The following is a 20,142-nucleotide window of genomic DNA, read 5'->3' as shown; positions in this document are numbered from 1 at the left end:
TATAATCAGCCTCTTGCTCTCAATTTTCTACCCATCTCACTAAAAGTTATATGTCCTAACCCGCTTTCTAGCCCCTGTTTACCCTGGTCTTAGCTGGCAGGGGGCAGGAAAATTTTCAAAAGGGAGTTTTCACTTTATCCTAAACTTGGAAATACTTTTTCCCTGCAAGCAGCTTTCCTAAGACTGGTTTCAGAAGTGTTACACTTAAGTTCAGTGGGCAGGGCCATGGGCTGCTCCTTGTTCGTGAATGCTCCGGGGAGAAAGATCAAAGCTTTCTTAACTACTTATCTGTATCATAGGACATAAAGGAGAAAAGAAAAGAAAAAAAAAAAAAGAGCAGTTTGTAATTCCTACCACGTGCCACAATGTATCATGTTCATCTCTATTCTTAGGTCCTAGGAGGGTAATTGTATAAAGAAATGAATGACTAGATAAATGACTGGAAATAACAGGATGAACAACATCCTGTCTTCCAGGAGTTCAGTTGTCTAGCTGGGAGACTGAGAAGGCATCACACAGTATAATCCCAAGTGCAGTGAAAGAAATTCCGCCTCAGAAGCCCAGTCGCACAGCTGGGAAGTGGTGAAGCCTGCCTTTGGACGCACGTCTTCTGAGTCCACACCGGCACGCTCTTCCTTGCTTCTCGGTATTAGATGTGAACAGCTTACGGGAACAGAGAGGGAGGACGGCTGAGCTGGGGGTGGGGCACCCTGGGACGGCAGCAGGAGAGGGCAGCATCTGAGACAAGCTTGAAGGAGGAGCTCAACTGACAGCTGTCTGAGATCATCTGCTTAGAAGCTACTCCCCACTTACCGGTATTAAATGAGCATGGGGGGGGGGGGTCGGGCAGTATAGGGCAAGGTCTTTTCAAATGATTGTCTTTTTCCCTCCTCCTTGTACAAGAATATCCTTAAGTGCTAGGGCGGGGAGGGAAGGAACCAAAGCCCAGGCTATGCAAAAAATATGAATAGTTTTCTTTTTTCCAAGTGAAAAGAGCATGCAGTGGGGACAAGCAGAAGTTACTGATAATTTTATCATGTCTATGGAAATAAGATTCTTGGAGAATCGTCCACAAAATCCCCCATGAGGCCTGAACCTCTGCCATGTAATGATTTTTTTTCCTTCTTGAGGGAATAAAGGTTAACGAAGTATAGCCTTTTTTCTAAATAAGGTCACACAGTCAGATATCTCCTCTGAGAATAACATGTACAAATCCCCTGCTTGAATGGACATCTACCTAATCTACTTCTGGAGAGGCTGGTGCCCCAAGACCCTAACAGCTGAGGTCCAGCCTTAAGCGGCCGTTGTGATAAAATTTCACCAAGGGCCCACGCACAATCCCAGCCCTGGGCAAAGTCAACCCCGACCAAAAGACAGTAGGACCACGGGGCCCCCTTGGCAGTGGTCACCCCAACTCCAAGGGGACATACCAGCTCAGGGGTCTTGGACCCTTGCAATAATTCAGGATGCTAAAAGCACCAAAGATGAAACTGCGCATGAAGTCTCTTGGCAATTCTCCAGTCCTTTGGCCTCAATTTTAATTCTTAGAAATAAAGGAATCCCAGTACCACCCAGAGAGAGGAGAGGCTGCATCCCTGAGTTAGACAATAAAACAACCTTCAACAGGATTCTCCCTTCTTCTAGACATGGAGGTTGTGTTTACTTAGGTCAGACCTTTTGCCTGTCCTGGGTTGGACCGAGCTTATATGGACAATAAAAGGGGCAGTGGTTGTATAGATCTGGGTTACCTTTTTTGAGGCATGCCTAGAACAGATTCACTCCTGACAATAACCTGCTCAAACATTATAGTGAGGGAGGGTGAAGGTGGGGGAAGACAGGACCTTACTGTGTGAGTATTAGGAGCCAGGTATGGTACTGGCTGTTTCCCCTGCAGATCTTGTTTAATGCCCTTCTCACAACAATTCTCTAAGGTTGGTAGGTTCCCACCATCTCACAGGTGAGCAAACAAGTTCCGGAGTTTTGTAACTGGCTGGCACTCACAAAGCCATTAGGCAAGATCTGAACCCAGAGCTGTAGGACAACTGTTGGGCAGCATGGCTTCTGATACAATTTAAGGTTCTGAGATGAAAGTTTACAGTTTGCTGTTACCAGCGCAGCAGCTGGCCAGCAGCTGCTCCGGGGAACATACTTTCCCAGATCATGATTTACGCCCATTATCTGGCTTTCCAGCTATGAACTACAAACAGCCTATTTCAGGTCCCAAAGAAGGCAGAAGGGAGCACAAATCATATGCTAGTAAGTTTTTTCCAGATTTCCAAACCTTCAACCTCTTACAAGAAGACCACACCAACACCCCGAGTTCTCCAACATAATATAGTGGGAAGGTGGCTAGAACATGATCCTGGGCTCTTAGACTCGTTCGGAAGCATGACCTCAAACACATTCCCAAGGTCATTAGAGCCATCAGAATTTATGAAGTTCCCTGATTACAAGAATTCCACCATAACAGAAGGCAGTTATTTGAATTAGGTTAATACAAAATAAAACCTTATTTGTACATTTCCATTTATGAATTTTAGTGTTCGGAAAGTTTCAAGCTATGGGGGTAGAGGATGGAGGGGAATGTTCTTTAAAAAAAAAAAAAATCACAAAAGGAGACTTACATATTGAGGAATTATTTTTAAAACAGAAGATCTATCCAGATGGCAGGATTATGGGGTAGTTTTTGTTTTCTTTTACCAATGTGAATTTTCTATTTTATCTGTAATACCGTGTATTACTCACTCACATAGTAAACGAAAGTTGTAAGATACATCTGAGTAACAGCCTGCTCATAAAAGGACTGTGTTAGGCATTTGGTACGTTACTAAAATATATACATACCCACCAGAGATTGAGAGGAAAACAAATTCCCCACCAGCACAGCCTTCCCTTTTCCCTAGTGCTCAAAGGCCAGTTACTTGCTTGTTTTTCCTTAATGAAATAAGGCTGCGTCCAGCTTCAAGTACATTCCTGAATAAGGCAAAGAACAGAGGAAATGCCCGTCACTGATGAAGACACCTCTTTCTAGTAGAAAGAAGTGTTGAGGGGTGGTTCCCATGGTCCTTAAGCCTCCAATCACCACTGAGTTAGAGCAGAAGACGGTAAGGACCCGGAAGGATCTGACACTCTGCCACCTGAGACAGCCAGCAACCTCAGCCTGTCTGTTACAAGGCCACTGCATCACAGAGACAACTATATAAACTCTCTTTTCTATATTATTGATACTCTGGCATTTGGGAGCCTTCCAGACCCAGGGAGACACTGCCCCTCCAAGGGACAACCAATTCTTAGAGACAGCAAAGGGCTCGGCCAGGACAACGCCCCTGCTACACAAGCAGCCAATCCAGAGTCTATACGTCAATCCCTGGCATCTCCTTTGTCCAACTCTCAGACACCAAGCCCCGCTTCCCTTCCCCTAAATAATCGCAGGGCCGGGCACCAGGGGCCAAGCCACCACTCCTAGAACCCAAACCCCACTGGGATTACTCAAATTAGCCAATCCCTTTTTCTATTTTTTTTCCAGCATTTTTCTTTTTCTTTACTCTTAATATTTTATTTATTTGTCAGAGAGACAGAGAGAGGTAGGCAGAGGGAAGCCGATGCAGGACTCGATCCCAGGATTCCGGGATCATGACCCGAGCCGAAGGCAGACGCCCAACTGACTGAGCTACCCAGGCACCCAAACTAGCCAATTCTTAACTCTTTCCCCTGCCGTCTCTTATGGAAACCCCAGTAAAGGCACTGCCCAAGGCTTTCTCCTCACTCCTGTCTCCTGACCACCCCGATGGTTCCTACGTGGCATGCTCACCTTGTCTTGGGAAGTCTAAGTGATCATCATCCTTCAATGACATTGGCCTCTCCATTTTGTCTTCTTTCTATAGTTTATGACCTGGGCACAAAACAGCTACCAACCCTGAGCAATCAGAAAACACTTTCAAGCACTAAGTCAATACCCAATACTAAGCTCACATGTGTAAAGTCACAAGAGAGCAATCTCTGAGTCCAGAACCCACTTGGTCATTGGATTTACCCTGGCAACTTTATATCCTGCCTGAAACCATGGGCCTATCTGCACAGCGCAAGTACTGACTCAGAGGCCGACTCAGAGATGGTCAAATGAGACAGGACATGGCAGAGGGCAACCACCCATGTCCCCCAAGGGAGAGTCACTATTTTGGCCCAGGACAGAAGTCTGAGTCACAAGGAAAAGGGAAATGATACTGATATCCTCCTATTTCTTTAAGAGGGAGAGTATAAAATAGACTTCAGTCATCTACAAGAGAAACAGTTTTGCCTGTTATCACGGGGAACTTCAATTATTTGCAACATTCACCCCTTCTGAATTCCTCCTTGCTAGAGGACACCCAAGTAAAAGAGGTACCGCTCCATTTTCATGGGATTACTTTTCGTTCACCTTGCTCTTCCCCATACCTGTGTATGTGTGTGTATTTCCTGAACATTTTACTCCTATTCTGTTAACCTCAGCTTCCCCTTCCACCCAGGACCAGCACCAGATCATAACTACTTAGTTATTTCTGTATTCGGCACAGACTGGCTGTTAGAAGAAGAAGGAAGAAGGAAGAAGAACAAAAAGTGACACGCATGTAACTTAGGTCCCCTCCTGATGAGAAAAACTCCAAAGCTAGAAGAGCAAATGACATACTTAACAGTAAAGAATATCCACAGTCCTGGGGCGCCTGGGTGGCTCAGTCATTAAGCATCTGCCTTCAGCTCAGGTCAGGATCCCAGGGTCCTGGGATCGAGTCCCATGTCAGGCTCCTTGCTCAGTGGGAAGCTTCACCCTCTCCTGTTCTCCCTGCTTGTGTTCCCTCACTCACTATGTCTCTCTCTGTCAAATAAATAAATAAAATCTTTTTAAAAAGGAGTATCTGCAGCCCTGAGAAACATTTGCTGATACCAAGGCACAAGAGAAGGAATTAAATTATTAATGTCATTTTGGAGAAGATGGAATGTCTCCACATCTAGTTTTCCTAAGGCTGCCTGTAATTTTTACTCCAATTCAGACACAAGCAAACCTCTGGGAATATATGCCCAGGCCTATTGAATTCTCCAAGCAGCTGTCTTTGGTATGTGCTGAGGGCCCGCTGTCACTGCTGATTCTTCTGAGGACATTGACAAACGTGTCCCAAGTCATGCAGGGATAACCCCCCACAAATAAGCACAGGCATTACAACTGCTCAGATCTTAAAAAAAAAATTTGAGAAACAAATGAACCCATAAATCAATTAAATCTTAGCAATTGTCCTTTTAATTTAAAAGCCCTGACCTCAAGGATACTGCCTGAGTCTTATTCCTCTGTGTTCTCCCACTTTTTTTTTTTTTAACAGTATACAAGGACCATAAGGGTAGAGAAGTATTCCTAATACTTTATTTACAAAGAGTACCGTTTTCCCTCTTAATCCTACAGTGAATTGCATGCAGTCATTTTGTTTGTTTCTATAGCAACAGGTGGGAACAACAGTTCCAGGGGTCAACAAGGTCAAATGTCCAACAGATGTTGGTCCAACAACTGTCCAACACAAAACAATGAAACTGGAAGAAGTTTGAGAAGCACTAATACAGGATAAAGCCTGTCCAAAAATCCAACTGGAAGTATCCAGAGCTCTCAGAAGTGTATCCTTCCCACACAGCAGCCTCCACAGTCCTGAGAGTCACATTTATAAAGGGAACCCATCATCAGTGTAAGAGCAACCATCATGGGACTTACCAACCTGAAATGGTAACAACTTGCAAGCTGATGAAACCACATTAGGCCAACCTGCCATCGGCATCTCAAGAGAAGAGCTCCGTGGGCAAGGAATGCAGTCGCGGCACCTGGACCTACCTCTTTAGCACTGACAGCCTTGTCAAGTGTGCAAGAGGAAGGGAGTTCTGGGTCCTAATGGCTCCTCTGCTCCTAGGTAATTCAGAGGCAGCCCGGACAGTCAGATGGCATCAAAGGGAACCCACTGTTCCCACCACAACCGTGCCTCTACCTCTGCACGGACCTCACTCTTGCCGCAAGAGCACAGACAAGGTTGTTCTAACCTCAGGCAATTTCTTCCTCGCAAGTAGCTGTGGGCTCTGAGGACATCAACCCTTCTAACTCTATTCAAGCACACACGTTACAGAGGAAAAGGATGCCCACTTCAGGAAACTCCTATGTGTGAAAAGCACTGGCAAACCTGACCGAATTTTAAAGAAGAAGGTTCCCTTTCAATGCCCAGCTTCAAGGGCTCACATCCTCTAGAACACAGATTAAATCACACCAGTTCAACACCAAACACCACATTAACCACAGGAGCCAAGCTACCGTGACCAGGATCAGGACAAAAGGACATCACGCGCCTCCCGATGTGATGTACTAAGAGGCAAAGCATCATTCACGCAGCCTTCCTGACAAAAATACATGTCATCATGAGAGTGAAGAGTTACACAAACCTAAATTGCTACAAAATAATCTGCCCATATTCTTGAAAAATGTCACTATCATGAAAGGTGGGGGGGAGGCAGAGAAGATACTCCCAACCAAGAGACTACAGAGATATTACAACGGCATGCAGTCCGCAGAACCCTGGGTTGAACACTAGGTTGAAGGAAAGAATTGCTGTGAAGGACATTATTGCGGTAAGTGGCGAGATTTAGATACGAACTGTATATTAGGTAACAAAAGATCAACGTTATATAGGTCCTCTTTTTACAAACTGAACTGGTTATGAAAAGAAAGGTTCGTGTTGATAGGGAAAACATGAAGTATTCAGAGGTGAAGTGGTACAACGTAACTTTCAAATGGGCCAGAAAATAAAAGGGATGAAGATGATAAAGCAAATGCGGCAAATGATTTGTAATTGATCGTTTACATTTAAGCCACATGTGTATTCTTGCAGCTTTACTCTCAGTTTGAAGCTATTTCAAAAGACAAGTCTTTTAAAACGATATAAATGCACTTTGCAAAGGGTTTCCACGGAAACATCTGTCAACTAAGGCAAGGCTTCCTCCCCATACTGTCTATATCTGTCACCATCGACTTGCCCATAGAACCAAGTGACTGTGCCCCTCTTCCACCTCCAGGCCAACTGGACACCTGGCTCCAGCTCAGCCATTTAGAGGCATCTCCTAGGCATCAGAAATTGAGGTATAAGGACTGAACCAGGAAGCTGTGAGGTGGTGAGCAAGACGGAGAGATCTTCAAGTGTGAGGTCTCCACAGGAAGTATAGGCAGAGAGTTGATCTCCTTTTGATAAGTATAGAGGGGCTAGGACAATGCAGAAATATCCCAGCGCTGCTTCTCAAAGAGCAAGCACAAGCGAGCATGTATTCGGTGGTCCCCAGTGCTCTCCCAGGTACACAGTAAATGCTCAATAAAGGTCAGCTGCAGTTAAGGAGCTACACTGAATGCCACAAGGCCCACCCACTTCACTGAAGCTAGCTCACTTGTGTCTGTGCCTTGGCACACCAAGCCTTGACAACAGACCTCCATCAATGCAGAGGGATCACAGTCACCTTACAGTCTTCCACAAACAAGGCAGAACTCTACTGCAGTCACTTACCCCCCAATCTCATGCCTCTGTCCCTTTCTTCCCCATTAGAAGGGATGGCTCTTTTTCTCCTCAGCCCACAGCCTCTTACCCAGGGATGAAATGGCTATAATGCAGGGTACAGCCTGTGACGGGAACCACCCCACCTCTGCAGGACATCCCATAGTGCAGCCAACAGCAGCAAGGACAAGGCAGGGGCCCTGAGCAGTCAGAACACCTGCATCCTTGAGCTTACTCCAGCCACTAACCTCCCTGTCAAGCCTAGGAAATCATCATATTGGTTAGACCCTGTGGCAGATCCTTGGGGTAGAAGGAATGGCCCCCCTAAGAGGTCTACATTGTCATCTAGAGGACCTGTGACAATGTTACATCCCAAGGCACAGCTGACTTCGCAAATAGGCTGAAGGACCTTGAGCTGGTGAGATTTTTCCTAGATGATCCAGGTGGTCTCAGTGGAATCAGTGAGGTCCTCAAAAGCAGAGAAGGCTTCTTGGCTGCGGTCAGAGGCAGATAACGGGAAGCTGCATTTGAAGATGGGGCAACGGGGTCACTAGCCAAGGAAAGCACGCGGCCTCCAGAAGCTAGAAGAGGCAAAGGAATGGTTTCTCCCCTACGCCTCCCAGAGGAATACAGCCTGCCCACATCTTAGACCAGTGAGACAGACACTTCTATAGATTTGAAGTCTGGGAACACATGAGTGGTGTTTTAAGTCACTTATACTGCTGCTGCCACAGAGGACCACAAATTTAAACTGACACAGACCATATTCCCTCATCTGGACAGGAGTGAGTTTTCCTGCTTTCTGAGAAATGGGATTAGTGGAGGCTAGAGACCCCCCTCTTGACTTCCCAGAAGCCCCTGGGGGTGCCCCAACGATCTGCACCCCGGGGCCAAAAACCTGGCCCTTTAACAAGATTTCTAAAGGGAATTAATTCACAAAACCAATGACCTCCGTAACAGACTGAACTTCCTTGATATCATCTGCTATTGTTTTGTACAATGTTTTGCCACCAGAGTTCTTTTTTCAGTAGTAAAAATAGAGTACGTCCCAAGTCAGTAATTGGCAGATCCCAGAGCACTAGCATCCAGATTACTCCAATTCATCAGAAAGCAACAACCCCCAGCACGCCCCCCCACCCCCAGCAACCACTCCCACCCCAGAGGGCTTTAGCGTGGCCTCTGATCCCGTAGTGAAATCACCATGGCCTCCTTCCAGGTTTCTGAGTCATCCTCACCACTGCAGGTCCAAGCAGCAGCAGCTGGACTGTGCACTCCACACAGCAAAGCCCCAGCCCGGCCCTGGAAATTCAGCAGCTGCACAGAGGTCAGCCGCCCTCCCGCCTCCCACCTCATTACTTTCCCTCACATCTTCTCCATTCCACTGCCCCTTCGTCTCATGGGAGCCATGCAGCTGGCCCACCATCACGCTGCCAAACGCAATTCATGGGTGCAGCCACGTGCTCCGGCTGCAGAGCCGAGCTCCGGGGCTGAGCGCCTCCACTCTCAGCAGGGCATCTGAGGGCATTTTTTATCACGGAAATATTTTTATTGAACCAAACATCTGGAGAGACAGCTACTGTTCTGAAACCGACGCAGTCTCGTGAGTCGGGCTGGTGTCAAGCCTTGTGGCCGTAGTCAAGATGGATGTTTGAGCTTCCACTCCTTCGTTCTACTGTCAGCTGCCCAGTGTGTACCCCCCAAGGAGAGCAGTTCCCAGGGAAGGAGGTCCAGGCAGATCCAGGAGCAAAGAATGTAATGGCTTTTGACAGTCTTCATTGCATCTACTCAAAACCGAAGCCCACCATCAAGCCACCCAGGAGATCCATCTGGAGACTGAGAACATCACTTCTTCAAGGCAAGAGTATGTCTACACCAAGGACTTGCGCTGGAAGTGGTTCTGGCCTCAAGAGGTCTGCTCTAAGTGCAGGAATCGGCCAGACAGGGCACCGGCTGCCATACAGAGGAGAAAAGCCTATTATAGGGTGGGCAGATCAGCAAAACTCACCCCACAGGGAACTTTCTCAGCCTTTTCTCATCCTGTCAGCATCCACTCCCGTTCAAGAACAGATCTGCCACAGATGCCTGCTGACCGACTCTGCCCCAGAGAAATCTGTTTCTGACAAGTGTCAGTTCTTCTGGGTGCCTGGGAGACCCTCGACACAGACAGCTCAGCGTGGTCGTGGCAGGCAGTTGAGGAGTTCCCCTCTGAGCCAGAAAAGAGGGGGAGAAACTAGACATGGGAGAGAGGCCAGGGCCACCATGGGAAGCAAGGAGCAACCTCGAGGCTGACCCGTATCTTCCCTCTCAAACACACTTCAACAGAAGTGGTCACTCCTAAGCATTTATCAACGCTGCGCACCAATGGGTATAAACAAGAACAGGTGGGAGGCAGAGCAAAGGAGCCATCGGAGGAGGGGACCAGGCAAGCTCAGAGGGCCCCCATAAGAAGTCCTTGAAGGTTGAACTGCAGAACCAGCAGAGACATCTTGGTAAACTCCAGCAGGTTAGAGACCTTGTTTGAAGACCTATGAACTCCCAGAGCTGGCATGGCCCTATTTTGGAAGGCTTTTTGTATTTATCTGGCTTTCAAAATGACAAAAAATTTAAGATCAACATTCTGTGTTACTGAGGGCCTTCACACCCTTGTTACAAATACAAATTAAATCACCTCTTACAAAGGTCAATTTTTTAAAGATTTTTTTTATTTATTTAAAAAATACTCATTGCAATATTATCAAGTAGGTAAATGGGGAGACAGAGGGCACAAAGCGTGGCCAGCAAGCAGAAAGTGAAAGGTCACATATAATTTTTTTTTTTTTTTTTAACAAGGAAAGATGTTAACAATTAAGAAATATGCAGTTGTTAAATTCAGGATACATTTTTATCAGCATGGAATTAATGTCCAGGATACATTTATTTTGTGAAGTATTATGCAGAACATTATACTGTATTTTATTCAAATAACACTTTCCTCACAAAGCGCACAATGAGGACTTCAGGGGGAGTCCTGATACCACCTTGAAAAATTTTTTCTTCCCTCAAAAAACCAAGAGGTTTAACAATATCATTTGGTATGTTTGAGCCAGTAAGGGCTCTGTCTGCAAGGAGAGAGAAGTAAAAGCTGGCAGATTCCATTCTTCATTCCTTTAAGCAGCAACACTGCCTTTCCTTTTTCGTAAAAAGAAACATGCCTTGGAGGGTCCCACATGAGAACAAGAATTGGGATCCGATGTCACCGTGAATCCCCAATTTCAGACAAGGTAAGAAACTGGTACTAAAATAAAATCTGTTTGCTGCAGGCAAAACCACTCCACGCCCAATCCCAACCCCAACCCCAACAGCTCTGTCACCAATGCTGGCTTTGCAGATGGGACATTCTGAATGGCAGATATGAACAGAATTTTGTCCAGCAGGTACCAGAGTAGTGTTTAACACTACATTTGAAGGGAGGAAAAGCCCGTTTCTCTGTCTCATAGCATCCTAAAATTTGTCATATTGTGATTAAAAAAAAAAAAAAAAAAGTACTGTCTGGTACAAAGAGGGATACCAGTCCCAAATCTGACGTTCAACACAGGCTCAGAAAGCTGTAGTCCTTGGCAAGGGTCGTCAATATGAGGCCTATCAATACGAAGGATCAGCAGGTCCCTTTTTAGTCATCTTTCCCTTCCTTTTCTTAAAATAACAGATTGTAAATTGCTATTGTAACTTTACCAAGTAAAAGGACCTTAAAAAAAAAAAAAAAAAACCTGTTGAAGCAAAGAATGTTCTTTAAGACACTTATCCAACATCTTCCGCTCCATTGGCTCTCTCCCATTATCACAAACAATTGCAGACCCCAGAGAGATCTTCTGAAGTCCACAAAAGCCAAGGACACGCCTACCGTCGTGTTTACTTGCGAAGGCTTATAATTACCAGAGACCAGTGTGACCACAGTTACCACTAAGTGTTTGCTCAGGGATCCATCAGCAGTGCCCGTGAATTCTTTGCTCTTCAGATAGGTTAGTTTAGATAAGCAAATGGAAGAAGGAAATGACTTCGTGGGGTTCGTTTAACACATGTTTATGGGGCTCAAGGCTGAGTGCTGGGTCCCGGGATACAAGGATGGAGGAAGCATAATCCCGGTCCTCAAGGGACTCATTTCTGCAAAGAAATTGGCCGCAAAGAAAAGGAAAGAGCTTGGCTGGAGGGAATGGAGCCAGAAACAGGTGGAAAAGGACACTTCGGCCAGGCATCAAATGAGCAGCTGGGCTGTGTATATCGTACGGTAAGAGCATCATATCTACAACAAATCTCTGTGCCAGGCAAAGTCCCTGCCCTCCTTTTGCTGTTGAGGAAACAAACCCAGAAAATAGAAGGCCAGACAGAGGAGCCTCATCAAAACCTTGAAACCCTAACGCACTACAGTTGCAAATCTGACCCAGAACAGAGAAAACAATCCTGAGCAGAGAAAGGTTACTTCATGATTGTCTTTGGTTTTTTTTTTTTCTTTTTTTAAATTTTAGCCATTTATTTGACAGACAGAGATCACATATAGGTAGACAGGCAGGCAGAGAAAGAGGAGGAAGCAGGCTGCCCACCAAGCAGAGAGCCCGACACAGGGCCCGATCCCAGGACCCCAGGATCATGACCCAAGCTGAAGGCAGAGGCCTCAACCCACTGAGTCACCCAGGCACCCCATGATGTCTTTGATACAGCAATCCTGCACAGGGGCCAGGAAATGGTCAGCCTGACCCCTCGCCTTCTGCCTCCAGCCATGAGCTCTGGATGACTAGGTTGTGGCACCGGCTCTGGGGATCACCGGGAGCATCAGTCCCCTGGGAGAACTGGCCCACGGAGGCTAGCTGAGGCTAGCAGAGGTGGTATGAAAAGTGGGCCTCCTACGTGAATATACAACTCTTTCTGTCCATTCCCACCCCACACTGACCGAGTTCCTCCCCTAACTCAAGAGGCTGGACTGCCTATAGAGGCAACACTTTAAAACCGACACACAGGGAAAGGCCATATCCTCGAGGAGCACGAGAGTGGGAAAGATGGAAGAAAACATTAATAATCAGTAACTCCATCTTGCTACCAGCAGTAAAAATCCCATTTTTAGTGGGGATTCAGGTGGTAAAGGCCAGAGGAGGGAGAGCTCAGCCTGAAAGCCGGACACCAAAGGCACCTGCTGTGTGACGCGGCGAGTTCTTTCATCCCAGCCTTGGTGAAATGGTGAGTGCCTGCCTCACAGGCTGGAGGGAGGGCTAAGACACAAGGCTGTGTGCCAGGCTCTTAGCCTAGCGCCTAGTACACTGTGAGTACTCCCTCAATGGCTGTTGGAACTGCTAACTACTCAAGTGGTCTGTCCAGGTGGCTCCTTGGGAGATCAACAGGACTTCTGAGACCTCCCCCCACCAACCCCCACACACCCCTGGAGCAGATCCCCAAAGGTCACACTCAAAGGCAAATGTCTTATGCTCCAAGAACCTTAGACCTTACTTCTCCGAACACGATCCACACAACGGTAGCACGGGTAGCACGGACACCACTGGGAACTTGTTAGAAAGGCAGACTCCCAGGCCCCACCCAGACCGACCCAGTCGGGACCGGCTTTTTAATCAGATCCCCCCAGTCGACCCTGCTTTAGAGCACTCAGAACAAAATCATCCACCCAGTTAGGGCTGTGACCGTGACAGTGTAGTTTTTACTTGGTCTTTCTCTTCCTTCCTGGAAGTTCCATGACCGCCCACACTGTGCCTACCTTAGCCACTGGCATATAGCACATCCATTCATTCACGTGAAGAATATTTGAGTATGAACGGGTCGTCTACCCGATAACAAGAGACCAAGCTTGTTTTAAGTGCACAGCAAAATGCAGGCAAGGATGTAAGAGAAACGTGAAGAGACAGAATATGGGGAGGAGTCGGGGGAGGGGGGAAGAGGGTCTTTAAGGGAGTCTGAGAAGGCGTCTCTGAAAGGGAGGGTAACATGAGGACAAGACAGGGTAGATGAGGAGGAACACGTGGGCTAACAGGAGGGCAGGCAGAAGCACAGCACCTGCATTTGCCCCATGAAGAGGCTGTTCCTGGGGGCTAGTAAAGATGGACAGTCAGTATTTGGCCCTGGTGGTAGAGCAGAGAAGCTCTAAGCAGGCAGATTTGGAAGGCCCCGTGCCCTTTATGGCTGCTAGGGGCAGAAAGGTCACGTCTGTGGTCACAGCTGCCATGTCCAAGGCTCCTGGAGCTGGGTGTGAGAAAGGCAGTCCCTCTGGGAGAGCTGGCGGGACAGTGGCACTACTGGCCACAACCCTCCAGCCCTCAAATTCCACAGGTCTATAGTTGCATGCCAAGTAGAAACATGCAGGTTACTCACTATTTTCAACAAGCTGATCCAGGAGTTTGTGGGCAGCAAGACAGCCAAGGGTCCAGGAACCCAGCCCAGATGTTACCCTACAGCAGCGCGCTGGCGAAGAGGAGACAAAAGACATGTATCAGGGCAGGTGGTCACCTTAGTGGGTATGCAATGTGTTCCCAACACTGAAGGACACCGGTGGGGTGTCATGAGAAAGTGGGCAGAAAACCACTCCTGAGGCTAGTGGTCTCTCTCTAGGCACTGTGCAGTACCCCCAGAGGTACAACCCGTCTGTCTTCAGTCTCAGGAGGGGCACCACCCCACCCCCAGCAGCCCCAGAGCAGCCCCTCGACAGATCCATCCAACATGGGGTCCCCGCTGCCTATTGTCCTTGAGGTCATTGTACCCATCCTATCTTTACAGAGGAGAGAAATCATGACCAAGAGGAGCCGTTTTGCCCAAAATTAGTAGCAAGTAATGGTAACACCAGGAATGGAATCACAGAATCAAGTCTATAAAGCTTAAATTTACCTGTAAATTACTTTCCTTAATAAAACTCAGTTTCTAAATGTTACTCTTATTCCATCTGGCTCTTAACCGATGAAACAAGACAGAGCAGCCTGCATTTCCAAATCTTAATCCTTCCCTTAAATTCTCCCCCACCCCCCCAATCCCCAAAGACTTCAACTGCCTAAGTGAAACTCCTGGTTTTCTTCAAAAACATCATGTAAAAGAAAAAGGAAATCGTTCACATTTGAGTATGAGAAGTTGAAAAACCTTATAAACAAACAAACAAAAAACTTAACACCTAAGGACTATAAGGAACACAGAACCAGAACAAAAGCTCCTTTTCCAGACATCGGGTTTACAGATCCAAGAGGCCAGAATCCATCCAGGAAATGCTCCAAGACTAAGTAGGGCATTTCAAAATGGGTGAGCTAAGACTGTTGTCAACGGTCATTTCGTTCAAATGATATAGATGCTCAGAATGCTAATTCTCTAGGAAAGGAGTCTCATTATGTTTTTAAGTTAATCTTCATCCAATTATATATTTAAGCCATAATCATGGAAATAGCTCCTTCCCTGGGGTTTTAGTTCCAGCTGAGCCCGACAAGTCAAGGCATCCCTGGGCACATCACGCCGAACTCTGCTTTCCTGCCGTCACCTCCTCCATAAAAAGCACATGAAGCTCAGGGGTCCCGCAGCTAGGGAACTCAACAATTGCCGCACATTGCTGGAATAAAGTGGAAAGTAACCTCATATTAAGTTAGGTAACACACAGGATCATTACTCCCTACTCTGAAGATGCGAATGTCCCTCATTATAGATTTAAACGGCCACATCTCTCAAGGAAGTGACTAGGAAGTTTGTCCTAACAATAGCTGTATTTTGTTTCTAGACAGTGAACGTCACAGCGACACATGTGCCCCTACCCTCACTAAATGGGTATTTGGATGTGTTTCCACAAAGGTCCATCATTTATAAGGCCAAGGTTAGGGTTTCTCTTGCATCAAATAGAACTTTGGCAGTGAGGTCATTTGTTTTTGAAACTACAGCAATCATCCCAATCCGGCCCCTACCCACCCCCACCCTCCCCATTCTGGCATTCTCGTTAGTTAACTCTGGGTCAAGAAAAGGAGATGCAGGTTTCAGAGAACATGTAAAGCCTGCTGGGCCACCCGTGGGACGGTCAAGAATTCCACCCTGGACAATCCGCAGTATAACTTACTGCTCATTTCCCTTTCAACACTTAGGCACGCTCAGACGTACAAAGTCAACGCAGACACACCAGCAGATCGAATGTATTTCAACAAGTCTCCCACAGTTCCAGCATTCATTTAAAAAAAAAAAAAAAAAAAAAAAAAAACCACAACCTACCATGACGGCTGCGTAGTTCTTAACCTTATGGAGAAGGAGGGTCCACCAAGTCCTAGGAGCACGGACGCTTTCACCCAAAAGCACAGAATGCATGCGGTTTCAAAGAGTCCAAAAGCCACCTGAAGTTTCTCTCTGTACGTCTGGCTAAGGACCCCTGCTGAATTGAAACGTTATAAGGAGTCCCCTATTCTAGTTCTTTCTGAACTTCCTATGACCCCTTTGTAAATGGGGGTGTGAATGACAACCCCATTTACAAAGTGATACACCAGAGCACGGACAACTGAGAAAATTGGCTTCTGGTAGCATTTCTGGTGGAAAAAGTCAGACCCGCAGCTATCAACGCTCACAACAGCATGAGAGTTCTCTACGCCTCTGGGGTCCTTTGCCAAACACTTTCAGCAGGAAGCTTCCCAAAGCTCTGTTTGTACTTGGTCACTGATTTTTCGAAACCCAGAATGAAATGAACATCAGGGAACAAAAATACACGTTATTTAGGAATGCCTACATAGGTACTAACAATAAGAAAGTCAGTATTGGTCCCAACAGAAAGTTAAGACACTTGTCACCTCTGAGATCAAGGGGGAATTCTGTTCTGTATTTGTAACACTGATGGCTTAACCTGGTTCTAGGCTTGATGGACGTACCTTTTCCTGTTCACACTGATACCTAGACACTTTATACACTCTTCTATGGACAGGTCACAAAGCAATGTTTTTTTTCTTTTACAGGGGAGTTGGCAGTCAGGTCAATGACAAGGACTCTCAGCCCCCATTTAAGACACACCAGCAAGCCTGTGGAATGAGGTCTGTGTTTGTCAAAGGGTGGGGCCCACAGAGGAACAGTGAACATTCTGGCCCCAGGGGCACCGTCTATAAATACATTTTCATTTTTAAACGTCCACGCCCTGGGGCAGTCCTGTGCTCTGAGGCTGAGGCCACGCTGACCTCTGGTACTGCCTGTCACTCTGGGAAAAGCCAGTGTTGGGTTTCTGCAAACCCAGTGGTCTTTCCTCTTAAAGGCTCTGCCGGCCTATTCCTGCAGCACATTCTGTTACCAGGAACCAGCTCAGTCTTCCTGATCAGCTAAGAAGGCAGTGAAGGCCCGGAGACTGCAGCAAGTTTGGAGGAAAACTTGACCCCTCCCCCTCTTCAGCTGGCTACAAAGGCCAAGGTTGCTTCGGTACTCTCCTTCGGGTGCCTCATCAATACTTGACCTTCCTCGGGAGAATTCTGCTCATTCAGGGGGTGGTCAAGGGACCTGCTTCCCAAAAAATTGGTGAGGTATCTAGAGACATGTGCAGTCGAGTCTTAATTCCTATCCCTTTGCACACACTTACCCATATCATCTTGGCCAAATAAGAAGCGCATGCAATTCAGAAACGAGCCCTCTTTTTTTTTTTTTTAAGACAAAGGTGTCACGTTTATCTTTTGGTTATAATAGCCAATCATTGCCACCGTGACATTCAACGACATTGTCACCACTTTCAGACCTCTTGGATGGATACCCTGGGTAGACACAGCATAGCATGTGCCTAATAAAGGAAGTGCTGCTGTCCCCTACCTCCTCTGAAAAGTCTCTTCTCCTTGTTCAAATCTGGTTTAAAAAAGCAAAAGCCCAAGTAAGAATACAGAACCCACTCTTTAATAGGTCACTTTCTTTAGAAGTAAACATTCCACGGGATCCTGCCATCTCTGGAATCCAAGACAGGCCTGGCTTTCCTGTGTGTGTGTGTGTGTGTGTGTGTGTGTGTGTACATGCCTGCCAGTTTGAGTGTGTGTGTGTGTGTGTGCGCGTGTGCACATGCAAGTGAGTGCACGCACATGCAAGTGCATGCACATGCATCACAAGCCCAACATTCTTCTGATTAATTCAAAACAATAGCTTCCAGGGAAACCATGGCTAAGAGTTCAGGAAAAGTAAAGGCCTGCCAATTTCAGGAGGACAAAGGGTTTCAGCAACCAACAAGGGAACCAAATGATCTCATGCCCCTTTCCCACTGAGACTCTAAATGGGACCCTTCTCAAATTCAGAGTGCTCACTTACAGGCACAGTCACTGTTTCCACCCAATGGGACCCACGGGGGAGGAGAGCTCAACCGGGAAACGGATTCCAGAGGTAGCTTTATGATGTCTACCCCAGACAATCTGCAGACGAGGCCCCTCAGCCAAGGAGGGGGGCTGACCCTCGTGGTGAGAAGTAAGACCCTGGTGTTAGTCACTGCATCTAACAGCTAGTTCCTTTCCACCAAGGTCCGGGCCAGGACTCAAAATAAACCCTCCAATGACAGCCCTGCATTTCTGGGGCATGGGCCTGTGCTCAAGTGTCATTCCTAGTGATTACCACATGCCTTGGAGGACTTGGGCAGGAAAAGGCCACACCTCCAGGCCTCAGGTGCCTCTCCCTGCTTGCCCTGGGTGACGGGATGGCCCCCATCCCCGAATCAGTGGGTGGGAGGCATGAATGTGGCTCTGCTCCTGCAGCCCTCACATCTGCCCCTTTTATTACACACCCAGATGACAGGCACTGCGCTGAGTGCTAAGAGAAGTCAATGGTTCCTTTTAAGGGCAAAAGGTTTTAAAGAGTCTTCCGGGCAAATGCCCCACACTTGCCACACACACACACACACACACACACACACACACACACACACACACAGAGTAGTAGCCATACTTCCGGTATCTTCGGAGAAAAAAGATTAAGACAAAAATGCTCTAAAATAAATTTTCAATCAACCTCACTATTTCCTACATACTTTTTTAAAATAGTGGAGTAATTCCAGTACAGTTTTATTCCACAGGCAATACTTGATGCAGAAGGATTAAGGATCCCTTGACTAACTCCCACACACGACAGCCTGTGTTCTGCCCCAAACTAGGGCTGGGGTTGCAGTTGGGGGATAAAAATGACCCCAAAAAAGCCCCAAAATACTGGCCGTACTTCAAGGCTATTGGAAGGCAACTTTAGGTCTCAAGTAAAGGTAGGAAATAATTTTTATGTAAGCCACAACCTGCATCATCTCCCACAGCTGGGCGTCTTCTCCTATGCCCCATCCCAACCAGTGCCCCCCAATACATTCTCCTGTAATTCCCTGTGGATATTTTGGGAAACCCCCACCAGTGAGCTGTTCATACTGTTCTAGAATCCTAATCCTCTCTCCTCTCCAGTCTCAGCCTGGAGCTCCTATAGAGCAAAGACTTCTCCTGGAGGCATCCCTTGCACCCTACCCAGGGTACGCAGCAGGCTCAGAGCAAGCAAACACTGAGAAGGGGCAGGAAGGATTCCTGACTGAGAACTTCACAGACAATTAACATAAGTTAAGAATTTGGGGAGGAAGAAGAGGGTGACTGGATCTCCTCCAAGTGCAGCATAACTCAGTGATTCCACGTTCACGTTTGAAAACTTACAACTGTAATAAAGATACAAAAAGAAAAAAAAAAAAATCAAGTCTTCCCAAAGGCCCAGGCTATATGAGCAGCCTGGCTTCCCCATCTGTCAGTCTGACAACAGCAGAAAGACCCGAATTTTGACTCAAAGGTGTTCATTTTCTTCTTCCCTGTGCCTTTCTGTCCTGCCTGCAATGCGGCCTTCTCTACCTCCTTCCCCCTTCTCCCCTGGGTGTGTTCTCCACACATTAGAGGTATATTTCAAATTTCTTACCTTGGGATAGGAGGCCCTGCACAGTTAGATCCCTACCTGATTTCCAGACTCAGCGCCTTCCTACAGATAGATAGATAGAGAGACACACACACACACACACACACACACACACACACACGCACACACACACACCCCGCCTCCACGAACCACAAACCAGACTCCAGAGTGTTCTGGGATTCTCTCCGCCCCAGGCATCCGCCTTACTGCTGTCCAGAAACCGGACAGCATGGGGATGTAGGTACAGTCTAAAGTCTTTGACGTTAATTTCCAAAGTACGGTCATGAAGAGTCATGAACGTCATCACCCAAAAACAACTCCTTTGTACCATTAAATAACTTCAGAAACAAAAATTGACTGGATGGAGTGTCTTACTCTTCTAACTTTCCCCAGCTAGGTAATTTCCCCAGTCAGTAGTTTTAACTTTCAACATTGACTCCAAGGCCAACCCCACTGTTGCCATTTCATATAAATTTACAGCAGCATGCTATCTCCTCTGGCACATTTTGTAGATTAGGTCAACTCTCAGGTAACATGTTTAAATCTCCAGCGTCCCACAACAGCACAACCATACCCTTTTCAGTGTTGGTTACAAGCTAATACAAGCCAAAAGCTCTCGCACTGAAGCCAAAAGGAAGGAAGGTAAACTTTTAAGTACATGAACTCTTAAAGGCTAGACAACCTTTATTATTGTGATCCCTTTACCCCTAATGTCCTCTCTGTTGTTGAGCATGTGAACTTA

The 20,142-nt window shown here is 46.8% G+C and overlaps 1 protein-coding gene across 5 annotated transcripts in view; it reads right to left on the bottom strand.

The window, feature by feature from the left end:
• TLN2 (talin 2) overlaps positions 1-20,142 on the bottom strand; it is a 421,428-nt gene that overhangs the window by 336,883 nt on the left and 64,403 nt on the right. For all 5 annotated transcript variants that reach the window (XM_032342750.1, XM_032342743.1, XM_032342747.1 and 2 more), the window contains exon 2: positions 13,890-13,979. The gene's annotated coding sequence lies outside the window, so the exon portion shown is untranslated. The remainder of the gene's footprint in view (positions 1-13,889; positions 13,980-20,142) is intronic.

The sequence above is a fragment of the Mustela erminea genome, chromosome 5 (assembly GCF_009829155.1).
Source record: "Mustela erminea isolate mMusErm1 chromosome 5, mMusErm1.Pri, whole genome shotgun sequence".
Classification (NCBI taxonomy): domain Eukaryota; kingdom Metazoa; phylum Chordata; class Mammalia; order Carnivora; family Mustelidae; genus Mustela; species Mustela erminea.
Note: the sequence above shows the minus strand (reverse complement) of the source record. Positions and strands in the feature narration are given on the sequence as shown.